Below are 14,084 nucleotides of genomic sequence, written 5' to 3'. Positions count from 1 at the left end.
ATGCAACAACTTTTAACTACTGAAAAAACTAAGAATATTTTAAAGGCTGTGACTTTGTCTGTCTTATTTTGCTTATCTTCAAATGAAATGTTATATTTGGAAACATATATAAACCAACCTATTATTTTTGCTTTCAAACCTTTTTATGTGGATCCAATATATTTTAAATTCTTCTAAACGTGATGGCTATTCTTAGCTATTGGACCTTTTTTTAATACTATGGTCACATATTTCATGAGGAACAGTGTGGCTTGCTGATGTGCTTTTAAACAATAGTGGAGGTCAATAGCACAGTAAAATAAGCTAAACTCAGGTTCACTATTCACAAATGTTAAAATGAGTGCACACAATTCATTGTTCGTAATCTTTTGTGGAATTTGTTGACAATAACAAAAAACTAGAATATCCCCAGCTTCATCCTTTAAGTCATCATCATTAAATTGGGGCAAAAATGTACCCAACTTCACAGCAGTCCAAGTCCAGTTAAATAGATATTGACATATTTAATAGGAAAATACAAATCTCAAAACCATTATGGCACTAGAGCAAAGTCATTTAGTTTCATTGGTATAATAAATGCCAGCACAAAGCTAAATGTCAACCAACAGTTGCTAAGAATTATGTCAAACTGACACTGCAATTCCTAGACACAATAGGTTGGCAAGTCATGTATAAATGAATATTCAGATTTTTAAAGTGTTACAGGAAAAATATTTTGTTTAGGCTTAAATATTAAGTTCAAATATTAATAACACAATAACTCTTTGGCCTTTACTTTGGTTCACACCATGCCCACTTCCAAACAATGAAAAATCCTTCAGTCTGTCAAGCTGCTGGCAATGAGCCCTATTGAGGGATGGTTTTATTAAGCTTCTTTTTGACACATAGAAGGAAGAAAAAATGGCAAGATGGAAGGAGATATAGGAGAGAAAATGAGAGCGTAAGCGAGTAAGAGATCCCAGTTTTCTTCATGAACAGCCTGAATGTAACACGGTATTTATGAAAGGTTAATAAATGAAGTAAGTCCACCAAAATGAAAATATACTTTATGACAGCACAAAAAAGATTTAATAATACCAGTGCAGAGGAACAAAGTTTTTAGAGGCCCATTCATGCCCTGACCTTTTCTCCTCTCTCTCTCTTGTCATTCCCTCCCTCCTGTTGTTAGCACCAAAAACAAATCCAAAATTATTCAGTGGGAAAACATAAGTGTAGGCATATGAAACTGACGAAACACACAAAAGAGAAAGTGTTGGCTTTTACGTTCTCAGAGAAATCCTTGTTTTATAGGAAAGGCTGAGTTTGTATTCATGTTTGGTTTATTTAAAACTTTCCAATCTGCGTAGTAAATGTTTTAGGAAAAGTTAAATCTTGCTGTGAAGCTGGTAACTATTCAGGCTGGGAGTGGTGGCCAAGAAGACTGAGCATGAATGCTGTGTCTCTCTTCTTCGTGCAAAAAATTGACAGACAAAAAAAGGAAAAGACACACTTTGTAGCCATTCACAGACAGTGTCTTCTGTGCTATTTACACCGGTGCAGAAGCAAAAGAGGAGTAATATAATTGTGCAAAGTCTGGTTGGTCTTGTGTGTGTGTGTGCAAGATAAAAAAAAACGGCGGATAACTAATCCTCTATGACCTACAGATGGCGGTAGATAACCAGTCATAACATAATGTGTGCTTTGATCCATGTGTCAAGGTGTAACTGAAAGAAGGTCGTGTGATTTTGTATATGTCAGAAAGTACGTTGCTCCCATTACAGCGTCTGTGAAGGAAGTTGACTCACAGAGAGAAAAACAGTGACCCTGTTTCTCCAGCCATATAATAATATAATAGCACTTTCACACGCCTACACTTATTGATCTGAAAGACACATCACTACTGTGTGGTAGAACAATAATAACCACTTTTTTAGTAGGTCATTACCCAAAAAAGAAAAGCTGAAAACATTAGTCCATTGAATGATTAGTTTATCAACCACCATTTGCTTAGTCTTCCCTAATATTAAACCAAAAGCTGAGATTTTAAATCGTTGGTTGGACAAACCCTTTGAACAAAACCTTTTGCTTTGGGAAACTGCATTAGCCTAATAACAAGTGGAATATTTTGGTGTCACAGTTGACACCACTAACTAAATTATTTTGGCTACACCTGAATATAATTACTAATTAATATAATAACACTTTTTTTCTTATGGTCGACTGCACACATATTTCTCTATACATACAGCCCACTAAGTCTGCCAAACAATTTTTATCTACCCATGTGTAAACATATAAAAGCTATATCTGATTGTGGGAGCTCCTCTCTGACTAGTTGACTATACAGCAGGAGTGTTTGTGGAGGCTTGACTGGCTTCACTGGGATCCTCCTCCAAGTTCCTCCACAAACAGAAGGAAACCTCGAGGAAGAGCAGCTGATTGATTCAGTTTCCATGCTTCCCTTTGATGGAGGGTGTCTGAGGAAGTTGGGAGCTGACTGGAAAACTAAACATGACAGGATCAGAGGAAGTTATAGCATAAGAGTCTTTATCTTTAAAGCTTAATGGATGCTGGCCAACATGTGAGGCATGAGGAGAGAAGTGAGCATACCACTGAGCTACACCATGTCAAACATTTTGGCAGGAAGACACGCCAAGAAATTCTCCATTCTTCTATCAAATTCTTCCACTTTGAAGGTTTCTATGTGACTGTGATAGGAAACACAGGAATTACAGAATTACACAGGATTTTAACCGTTTAACATTGTATAATATATATATATATTGGCCAGGTTGCGGAACTATTTTGTACGGTGCAAGATCAAGGTTAGCTGTTTCTCGTAATCACCAAGGTAGCAATTTCCAAATATCTATAAGATGCAGCCAGGAAACATGGGACAACAAAAGATGTCATGAAATCAAATTCAACAGCTGGAGCTGAATTGGGGATATCCCAGTTTTAAAACCCCTTTTGTTAATAGCTCTCTCGTCAAGGTCAGACAAAACAACAGGCTCTCATCAGGTGTTTTTGTTGCTGGGATGTACCTGAGTCATAATTCTTTGCTCTCTAACTACCATCTATTCAACTGGTGGTAGTTGGCTTTAATGTGCCACCCATGGGATCAAAAATAACAGGGCTGAATAGAGCAATTGTAGATGTAAAAGAAAGAGGGAGGGCAACACAGCAGGGCATGCATCAAATACCCAACTCTACTGCCCCACGTCCACATCACATAGCCTTATGGGCCTGTTCATGTAGTAGGATGCCAATGATAATGCAGAATTTTCCATATATTAAACATTAAAAACTGATAATGTGAGCCAGTACTTTCTTTATATTTACAGCAACTCAAACATTTTCATGGGCCTGGTTGGACAGATAACATCTGAATAGAAGTCTTACTCTCATGTAGAGGGCGTTAAATGCCATTGCTAGATGAGCCCTGTGGCTCCGTGCCAAAATCCCAAACCTATTGAAGTGTATGCAAGCCCTAATTCAACTCTGCCAACAAACACCTCTTTGAGAAAAAAAAAAAACGAAAGAAAGACTCTACTTTGGAGAAGCACTACATAGATGCGTATAGCAGCCAGCGAGAGCAAAAGCATCGAAATGCCTCAACATTGGACAGTTCCCAAAGGGGAAATGCACATAGATATCATGTTTCTTCTTGTAGTTTGTTACACAAGTGCCTGAAGTTGTCTCTAGCTGTTCCCTCCTGTCTGTGAAAGCTGTCAAGGTTCAAAGAGGTCAGCTTTGTGAAGAGCAAATGTCTATAATCTAATGGACTGTAAAAATGACTTTATGTACAAGTATGCTGTACATGTGCATGCTGACGTGTTTCATTTTTCAGATTCAGTTTTCTTGCTCCCTGTCGATGTTCTCTTCTGTGCCTCATCTTTGATGTCAGACTGTCACTGCGGGGTCTAGTGTTGGGGTCACGTCAGAGTGGTGCCAAGTGTCCTGGTGTCTCCATCGCTGTAAAGCAATATTAACACACATGTATGTGCACAAGGAATTTACACGTGCAACCAGACAGGCACATACACAAAGTCTAGTGGGACACACACACATATGTACTGCATGTAACTCACATATTGCATTCGAATGCACCAGTGTATCTACAGTATGCTGACACAGACTGTAAACTCTATAATGACGCTAGTCCCGTTTTCACCTTATCAATCATCCCAACTGCCATAGGAGAAGCATTCCTTCCCAACAACTGGAGAAGGGGCTCTTTATATATTTGTGTGTGTGTTTGTGAGGTCGTGCAACAGTGGACCATATTTCCTGTTTGATATTTCTTCCATATCAGCTTTTGTGTTTTTTTCTGGGAGGAACATAGCTGGCAAATGTAAGAGAGAGAAAGAAAAAAGCAGCTTCTAGCTTAATTCATGTTGATGCATGTTTTGCATCACACTGGTGGAAAGTAGTAGAGGAGGAGTGAAAAGTAAAGCCTTTTTGTATAACGTACAGAACCTTATCTCCTCTGCTGTCTGTATCTTTCATCCCATCCCTCCTTCTCCTCACCTCTGAGCTCTTTGATTTTTTTTTCTTTCCCCTGTTGCTGAAAGAGCTGACTGTGCTGCTGTGTGTGCTGTGTATTATTCCCTTCTTTCCCAGTGTGTAAAAGCTTGAAACAAATATTTTGTGAGAAACCCTCTGTTCTCTGTTTCATCTCTTCTCTCTCTCTTTTCCCAGATAGATGACAGTGATGTTTTCTGATGGCCTACTGCAACTGGTGTAAAAAAATAAAAACACAAGTGCACAGATATGCACACAACTTCAAACTCTCTGGCTTGACAAATGTATGCATGCCATGCAACTATGTGGACCAGATTATCACAGAATCTGACCTGATGACCTGGAGGAGCATGTGTGAGGTGCAGACTGCAGCCGCTGGCCTCACCATTACCAGAATGTCTGATGTTTCAGGAATCTGAGCAGTGCCACTCTGGTTGACCACACAACACTACACAGAGCTATTCACAGCAGTTGCACCCTCTTTAAGGTGAGCAGAACTTTAAAGGGGCAAGTCAGAGAAATGGGTTAGAGAACTGACTAACATCAGCCTATAATGAATTCTAATAGCAAGCATTGCACTCAAGCATTGCAATTACAAAATCTTAATATTATGATTTGCTTTTGAAATATTATTCTGCAAATTTGTTACTGTAGTACAATGACTAAACCCTGGTGGGGACCTGGTGGGTCAGTGGTAGAGCATTGGGTTGCAATGCAGAAGGCCACAGGTTCAAATCCCACCCCACCAGGTGTGGCCCAGCCACCTGATGCCAGTCCCAAGCCTGGAAAAAGGAGGGCAGGGAGGGCATCCCGTGTAACAACTCAGAAGGCAAAATCAACATGTAGAATACATTCCGCTGTGGCAACCCCCAAAGGGACAAGTTGAAAGCCATTGATACAAGGTTTAGTACCTTTAATACCTAAATCTTGAAAACAAAAAGAGCTTTTTTGGACCTTTGTTATATTTGTATTTTTTTGATTATAATTCTATTATATACTGCATATCAAAACCATGCTTACACACAGTGGGATGTGTGGTAAGAACAACAGGAGTCTGATTTATTGCATGTTGAAAAAAATCACTGACACTATCATACTGAGCTATTTAGATCCTTCGAAGAACAACTTTACATGGGCCTCTCCTCATGTTCCCTCATGACCCACATAATTCGGGCGCAAGTGTAATGTTTGTAGCATGTGTGCAATACATAGGAACAATGTGCGAGATCTGATATGCAGTTTAGAGGAATGAGGACTGCTGAGTAGAAAGGAAATGAAAGATTCTCTCAGGAAGCAGGTTTGATGATCATGTTAAACCCAGTTCTACCAGCTCTCATAGTGTTCGTTTGCTTTTTGGCAGGAACATATTACAGAGATCTCTGGCTCTTTTTTGTTGTGGATTACATGAGCAGCAATCTTTTTGATCAATTGTATCTATTTGCGTTAGTCTACACCATCCTCCACACCCACAGTTTCAACAGGTGGCGTTGCCTGGCCTCTCAATTAGTGGCTCCGACTCACACAAAGCTTCAAAGAATAGAAGATTGATTTGAGGCTGATTCTTGAGTTGGTGTTTATGTTATCAGGTGACCTCACAAGTAAAGTTGGCTGCATTTAAAAGCTTCTACAGTGGTTTCACATGGCTCCCTCAGCCTCGCTGTCTCTTCTCCGGACAACATACCACTCGTTATCCCGCCACTGCCCTACCATCAACACCACAAAAATCTCCACTGTGTGTATATGTGTGTGTGTGTGTGCTTGTATTTAGTATGTGTGCGAGTAAGCACGTGCTTGTGTGTACATGGACATAATTGTGTGTATATATCTAACTGTGTTTTTGCAGGAGCACGCACCGGCCGCAATCACTTTTGATGGATATCTACTCTGGCTTTGGAGAGCTGTACGTTTTCCAGTGGGTGACTCATGGGGCTTCTGACAGATGCCTGTACCAATTTACTGCTACTGCCACTGCTCTTGTTCCCCACCCCAAGTATGTGTATGTGTGTGTGTGTGTGTGTGTGTGTGTGTGTGTGTGTGTGTGTGTGTGTGTGTGTGTGTGTGTGTGCATGTAAAAGTCTATGAATAAGTGTCCTGTACATTGGCTGGTTGTGGTTGTAGTTTCCAACTCTAGCTTATGGACTTTCCACTCTTCCCTTGAGCAGCAGACAAGTAGAGGAAAGGGAGAGTATGGCAACCAGAGTCTTTTAATGACACTACACACATCCATGCTTTCACAAAAACTGAAACACATAAAAATGACTCAGTCTAGTTTTCCAGGTGACTCATCTTCACCTGTTGGCAGACACAGACATAATGATGACTTAAATTATTAGTCTACTCATATAAATGAGCTAAATGAGCTATGAGCAGCATGTTGGCATGTTACACACCCTTTGCTACAGAAAAAAGTGCATGCCATTCGTTTGTAATGGACACATGCTGTAACTTCATTGGATTTGACAACAGATCTGTGTATGGTAATAAGACTAGATCTGCCATTATACCACCACATAAAACAGTGGCTTTGCAGGTCACTTAGTTCAGGTGTCATGTGTCACTTGAACTTTTAAACTTTCAGAGCCCTGCAGTGATAGATTCTTTACCTGCGAGGCCTTACCTGGAAAAGCTTTCTTGAATTGCTTCATTCATTTATTAGCTTGACAAACAAAGCGCCTCAACAGCGATTTCAACCCTTTGATATCCCCAGCCAAGACTTCAAAGGATCAGACTGTATAATCTGTGCGTTATATATTTCCAAGACAAACTTGAAGGTACAAAGAGTACAAACAGGTAACCATAACAGGGATATTTAGACATCAACAAATCCCAAACCTGTGAAAAACTACTCTTATCTGTGCTTAATCATCCACAAACTAGGCTACTTGTATAGCTAAAAAAAACTTGCAGAAATGTGAATGTGATGTGTGTCCACAGATTCAGTCATCTGTAACACCTGTGCTGTTGTGTTAGAGATGATTGAATTAGTTAACTAGCTAATGGTTATGTAAACATATAGCTAATAGATAAACTAGTTGAAATCATTAACTATGGAAGAGCAATAAATATGTAAGAAAAAAGAAACATAAATTGTTGAAAAAAATGGTCAAATGGTTGAAGTTGATGAGGGAGCTTAAAGTAACAGTAGCTAAAAGCAATGTGTGCTTGAATCCAGCAGATTTGAACAGGAAAATTGAGTTAAACCATACAGTACACTTAAATCTAGAGCACTGTAGAGCCCTAATTTATGTTCACCGCTGACACACACACACACACACACACACACACACACACACACACACACACACACACACACACACACACACACACACACACACACACACACACACACACACACATCCTCTCAAGCTGAAAGGGAAATCCCCATTCACTGCAGGTAAAGAAAGAAAAAAAAAATTCTTTAAGAACTACATGAACACTGTAAGGGGATCACATATCTTTGGGCTGAAGTAATTCTTTGGCCAAAGGGACTTATTTCAACCTTTATTACTTTGGTAGACCCCAGTCTAATCTATTGCAATTCAGCTCAGCTCTCGAAGGGGTGAGTAGCTTCATCTAGTCAAGTAAAAACAAAAGAGCTCATATCCCCAAAGACAACACGGCTGCAATGCAACCATATTTAAGACGTGTGTGACTAATGGCTGATTGCTTCAAAACAATCAGAAACTCTTGCTCAAGGATGTGGGCTGCCAGGAGGGCATCCCACCTGGGAATCATTCAGTGATCCCGGTTTCGTCCTTTTAAACACACCATATTTTTATATCCCTATTCATGTCCGTCGCTCTCCATTAACTGGCAAGAAGAGAATGAGTAAAATCGTTTTGCTTAGATGCACATGTGAGGGACCTGACCACCCAGTCAGCGCACAGGCTTTCCAGTTCATTCTGTCCAGAAAAGAAGGGCCAAATTCCATCTGTCTCCTACTGCTGACCCAGACGTGAGGCCTTTTATTGAGGCTCATCCCTGGGTGGAAGGACTTAACTTCTATTCACCATGTTTTTATCCCTCCCATCCTCATCTGTTAGCAATGGGGCCAAAGACTCTACTGTGACTTCTGTCTTCATTGCAGGCTATTCTGGGCTGAGGTTACCCAGGACACCATGTGGCTTTACCCAAATTTAGCTGCCCACAGTATGGCTGAGTTAAATCACCTGTGTTTGTTATGCAAATAATAAATATTCATTAATGGTTCTTCCACAGTTCCTCAGATTCTTCCTCATTATTTTGTGTCAGCTCTGTAATCTCTTAAGAGATTTTAACCTTACGGACTTCTAGAAATAATCCTACACTAATATTGACATGTGCTAAAGCAGTGCACTTGCGGTAGTAGACCTGGACGACAGGGCTATGAAGAGGGTCGTGGAGCCAAAGCCAAACCGCAGGGCTACACAGAGAAGAGAGGGTGGTGAGCGGAACAACGGTGTATCAAAGACCCCAGGTTGAACCACCATCCTTGTCTGTCCTGCTCTCCACGTCTTACACTCATAATTTATTTTCAGAAAAACCAACATGAGGGCAAATAGCAAAGCCTCCATCATTGTTGTTATCATTTCCAAACAGCAATTTTCCAGACCAAAACAAATTTAAGGATGCTGCCATGTAATGTGTACCCATGGACATGCACAGGCACATGTGTGTTTTGTGAAGAAATACAAAACTTTTCATAGACCACCATGTGTTTATTTATGAGGGTTTAGCTCATGAAGAGTCATTTTCTGTCAGTTTTACAGTAGCCAGTGGGTCCAGAGCAACCTAGTTGCTCTGCCCAGTGCTGTGGCTCGGCTAGGGATTGACTTGGCTGGGCACGGCCACTCTGGGCACTGATCCCATCCCCACATTGAGGTGATGAACGAGAACTCTGTCCCCCCACATCCCCTACCCTAGCCATGGCCACAGAGGTGAGGAGGCACCCAGGGGACACACTGGCTGGTGTCTGAGGCTACATTCACACAGCTGACAAGACCGGGCTTGGCTGCTCTCATGATGATGGTGCCAGTGTGTCTTGCCCGCTGCTGCCCACGGCTGCCCTGTTCAGCTGTGAAGTGCTCCATAAGTACTACAATACAGTCAAGTCAGCATTTCCCATTTCTATCTGTTCATGTTAGAAACTGACAGTATGTAGGTCTCTGCAAATCTGTGTCCATCTTTGTTGCATTGCACTACTAAAATGGTCTAAAACGGCAACAAAAACTGGGCACTGTGTGGTTTCAATGACATTTATTAAAAAGTTCCATTAAAATGTTGCAACCATGATTGTGCATTTAACAGTACTGCCAAACTGGCCTTCCTATTGCAACCTAATAATAGCTTTAGTTTTTGTCTTTGTCTCAAGTCTCTCTCTCACTCTGCACTACCCCCATCTCTTTTAGAGTGAGTACATCTCAGTTCACTTCATTGCTCTCTTTAACTCAGTCTCTCAACTCACCCTCAAACTCCAATCTTCTGAATAGGGTCACGCATTTATTTAGATAACACAGCAGAAAGATTGAACTGCACCGGCCTGCCCAGGTGCTGTTGAATGGGGAGCTACAACAATGGGCTATCAAGTGAATGAAGCATCAAAGCTGCCACTGATGATTTGATGATGGTTGAGGGTCCCTGCATAAGGGTAAGGCCTCCTGCTTCAGAAAGTTGTTTGTGTGCAAAAACTTCCATCATACAGGTTCCCTCTGCCTTTGATTTGAGTCTTTCGCTAAGTGCTATAGTGGCGCCGATGTCAGCTGCATCTCACAGATCATTGGCCGACAGGGACAAAAAGCTGGGTTAACCAGGTGGATTGTCCTGAGTTTAATGGCAAACACACGCAAAGAGCTGACTTAGGATTCTAGTTGAAAATTTACTGAACAACAGAAGAGCTGTGGATAAAAAGCAAAAAGACAATAAAGCTAGTTTCTTCTCCTTTTTTCGTTCAGTCAGTGGTGGTTACATGACCATCATAACTTTCCACCTGTTTCATGGGAAACTAATGTTCAAGACAAAATTTCTCAAATCCAAGGGGGGATAAAGAGAGAAAAGAAATGAAGACGAATGGAAAAGCATTTCGTTTGAGCATGCCGGGTGCATACCGAGGCTCAGCTCAGCGGATTCCAAAGACAAGCTGATGGAAGTGAGCCAGGCCGCCTCACACGAGAGGGGAGAAGATATAAAAGAGCAGACAGAAGAAGATGGAGTAAAAGGGGAAGAGAGCGTAAGAGGGGGGTTGATAGTGGAAGGGGACATTAAAGAGGTATTGTCTTTAATCAGGAACCTGCAGGACGCTGATGGACAATGGACAGTGAGTGATGGAGGGAGATGGCGAGAAGGTTAGGCACAGTGACAAAGATAAAGTAAAGTAGCTTGCAGAGCACTAAAGCTGGAATACCTCAACATCTCCCATCCTTCATCCCAGTAACCCCTCCCTGCCTTCTGGTTGCCCTCATACCCCCTGCTCAGAAAAAAATGTCACTGTCTCCATGCTAACACCCAATATCTAATGCCTGGAAGAAACAGATGAATCAAGCAGTGCAGGGAAAGAAGGATGCTCCTGAATTGTTGACCTCAGCTGTTCGTGGAGTTTTTGAGAACAGGTAGCAGTCAAGCAGGGCCGTGCAAGGATTAATAGTTCAGGGAGATGCAATGAGACAACCATGCCACAAGTGGTTTGTCATGTTCTTGCTACAGTTTCTCTCAGTGCTCCCACCATATCTTTATTCACCTCCCTCTCAAACACACACACTCACACAGTCACACACACACACACACACACACACACACACACACACGCACCCACACACAGACACACACACGTAGTCCAGACTCCAGGATGCAGGCTCTAAGCTCTTACACCAGACACTGTGCATGTGTAGACAACAAGTGAGCCTCTTTGTTCAATGACACCACCATCCTTCACTCCAGAGGTAACACACTGACGGACAGTTAGAAGAGAGATGGATGGAGACACTTTGTACTTTGAAGAGAGTGGGAGGGGAAATGGACTGATAGGACCAAGTGATATTAGACAGTTAAAGAGAATATGTTGTTATCAGCAAAGGTGTAAAAGAACAGAGGTAATGGATAAAATCATAGAAGACAAAAGGGAGAGTAAAAAGGACCCAATATAAGTTTGCATTCAATAGTTTCAAAGCCATAGGAGCTTCATCCTGCTGAGACACAGCAGCATCACAGGCCAGATTACTGTCTCCACAGTCTGTCATTTGGAGCTCACTGACAACCAATTGCCATCCATGAAGGCTTGCAATCCAGGCCACGAGAGGTTGGGGCAGGGTCAGGGTTCGGGAATTATAGGGCTGACAGACAAGAGAGATTGATGCCATTTGACAAAAACCTGAGCCCCACTTGGTCTGAGCTGCAGCCCTGCCTGCTCCCCAAGGGGCAAGAGGGGGATCAGAGATATAGATACATTCCCCCATCCCTTCTTATCCCCAGAGACACACTTTGACTTCCCCTACCTCACATACACTTAAATGCCAGCCCCCTTTTCTTGTCCCGTCTTGTTTGATCAAGTCCTAAACTGTAAGAAGAAGCAGTGAAAGGCCTCAGTAAAATGAGAGCTCTGACATATATTTTGTTACATCCAGCCGTGAATTCCTACAGGGTGCATGCAGAGTTACTGTATATGTGTTCGTCAGTTGGGGAGCGCATGGTGATACTGAGAGAAGGTGAATTGAGTCTGGTGGGTGGAGGTACTCTAGAGGTAAAGTAATGCAGCATGAACTGTCACAGATAGAGTTACATGTGGGACTGCTAAACTCACAAATGGTCTTTCAAAGATATTGTTTTGCAAAGCCAACTAGCTCAGTGAGAGAATAGAGACTGGTGAAAAAAGGAAGTAGACCGGCAGTGCTTTATTGTTGGTTGTGATGTTAGATTTTTTTTGCACTTCCTCTATTAGAAAAAAGGCAAAAAGGAGAACATGTTTCAAGGACCATGGCTTCAGATCATGTACTCTTTCCTTCTCTTATGCCTCTTGTTACACTAAGTCATTCATTTGAAACACGAGATCCCTTTCCAACCCTCTGCACTTTGTGGAGAGAATGTGACGTGGTGGATATGTACTGTTTGCATTTATGCACAAAGCTGTAAAGATTTATCTGCAGATGTGACCAAATAAATAGTGTCCTGAGTGTGTATGTGTATTTGTGTGTCTGTGTGCCCTGACATGTTTGTGCAGAGCTAAAGTTCTGAAATTAAGCCAGTGCAGAGTCTTCAGGTCTGGGAACCGTTATTATGTAACACACATGCTTTATTTACTCAAACCAGCTCTCCATGCCATGTCTTCAGTGGCTTGATATTCAAATACTCTCATGACTGAGAAACAAGATGAACAAACTGACATCAACAGATCATCCCCCATGTGTTTGAGTCATCGAGTTAGTTTATCATTCTTAAATGATAGATAACACGTAATATTAAATGCAAACACATTGTTGCAGAACAAGACTTTAGATGCATATACATTTTTTCTTAGTTATTAGATGGAGGGTAACATAAAACAGCTATAATTGATTTAAAAAGAAATTCAGTTGCAAAAATGTCCTTGAAAATATAATGGCATGTGCATGTGTGTTAATTATTTTTAATTTACAAAATTAGAATCTAATTAACTGAAACAATAATAGCTGAAAGTTGATAATGAACTGGTTGAAAATAATTCTTAGTTTCAGTTCTAAAAAATAATTCTTAGTTTCAGTTCTAAAGTAGAAAATGGAATTGTGACTTGTAACCTTTAAAGTAGCTTAATAATCTAAGAGTTTTAGATGCTTTACAGGTATTTACGGCTTGTCATGTTTACATATACAGAAGTGAAAGCTCCACTGCAGTGAGTAGAAAAATGTATCTCAAAAATAAGTTGAGTTATATTAGTAAATAAAGTGGGTCAAGCCAGTTTATATGATTTTTGCAGTTTGCGAAAAAACATTGTTAAGATGGATACATTTGTAACTCTGTCACAACTGAACTAATTGACCTCCCTCTACTTCTGCCTGAGCTTGACCGATCAGAAGAACGAGGTGAGGATTAGGTGTAAACAGAGAATCAGTGGCCGTTTGAAGCCGTCCAGGAGGTCACGTTCACTTCCCTGGCCCCTTCCTCCCTGTTTCCTCCGTTGATTGGAAATGTTTATCACATTAGGGAAAGGTCAAGGAAAGGGTCAAGTCAGAGAGAGGCTGCCACCCAGCAGTCTGACTTATGATACTGTCCAGAACCTGACCAAAGACACATAAACCTGTTGAGTAGGATTTAGTGAACAGAGAAAGAACCTGTTTCTGATTAATGAGGCTGAAGAAAGTCCAAGAAGCTTCTTGAAATTTACAATATCAAGTAATGCCAGCTTTTTTTGACCACTGGCCCATCAAACACCTATTTAAACCTAGCTGTCAACATCCTTGGTGCACTATTAACCTATCCATGTTGAACTCTGCTTCTCTAATTTGCAGCATCCGTCTGGTCTCAGATCAGCAGGACACTTACGTGAAGCTTTCATCTCAAGACGGAGAGCTAGTTCAGGGCCTTTCCCTGTGACCCGGTCCTTGGCTTGGCTTAGCCTGGGGCAAAGACAAAGACAT

This window comes from Channa argus, chromosome 15 (assembly GCF_033026475.1).
Source record: "Channa argus isolate prfri chromosome 15, Channa argus male v1.0, whole genome shotgun sequence".
Taxonomy (NCBI): Eukaryota; Metazoa; Chordata; class Actinopteri; order Anabantiformes; family Channidae; genus Channa; species Channa argus.
The sequence above is the reverse complement of the archived record's forward strand: the minus strand, read 5'-3'. Positions refer to the sequence as shown.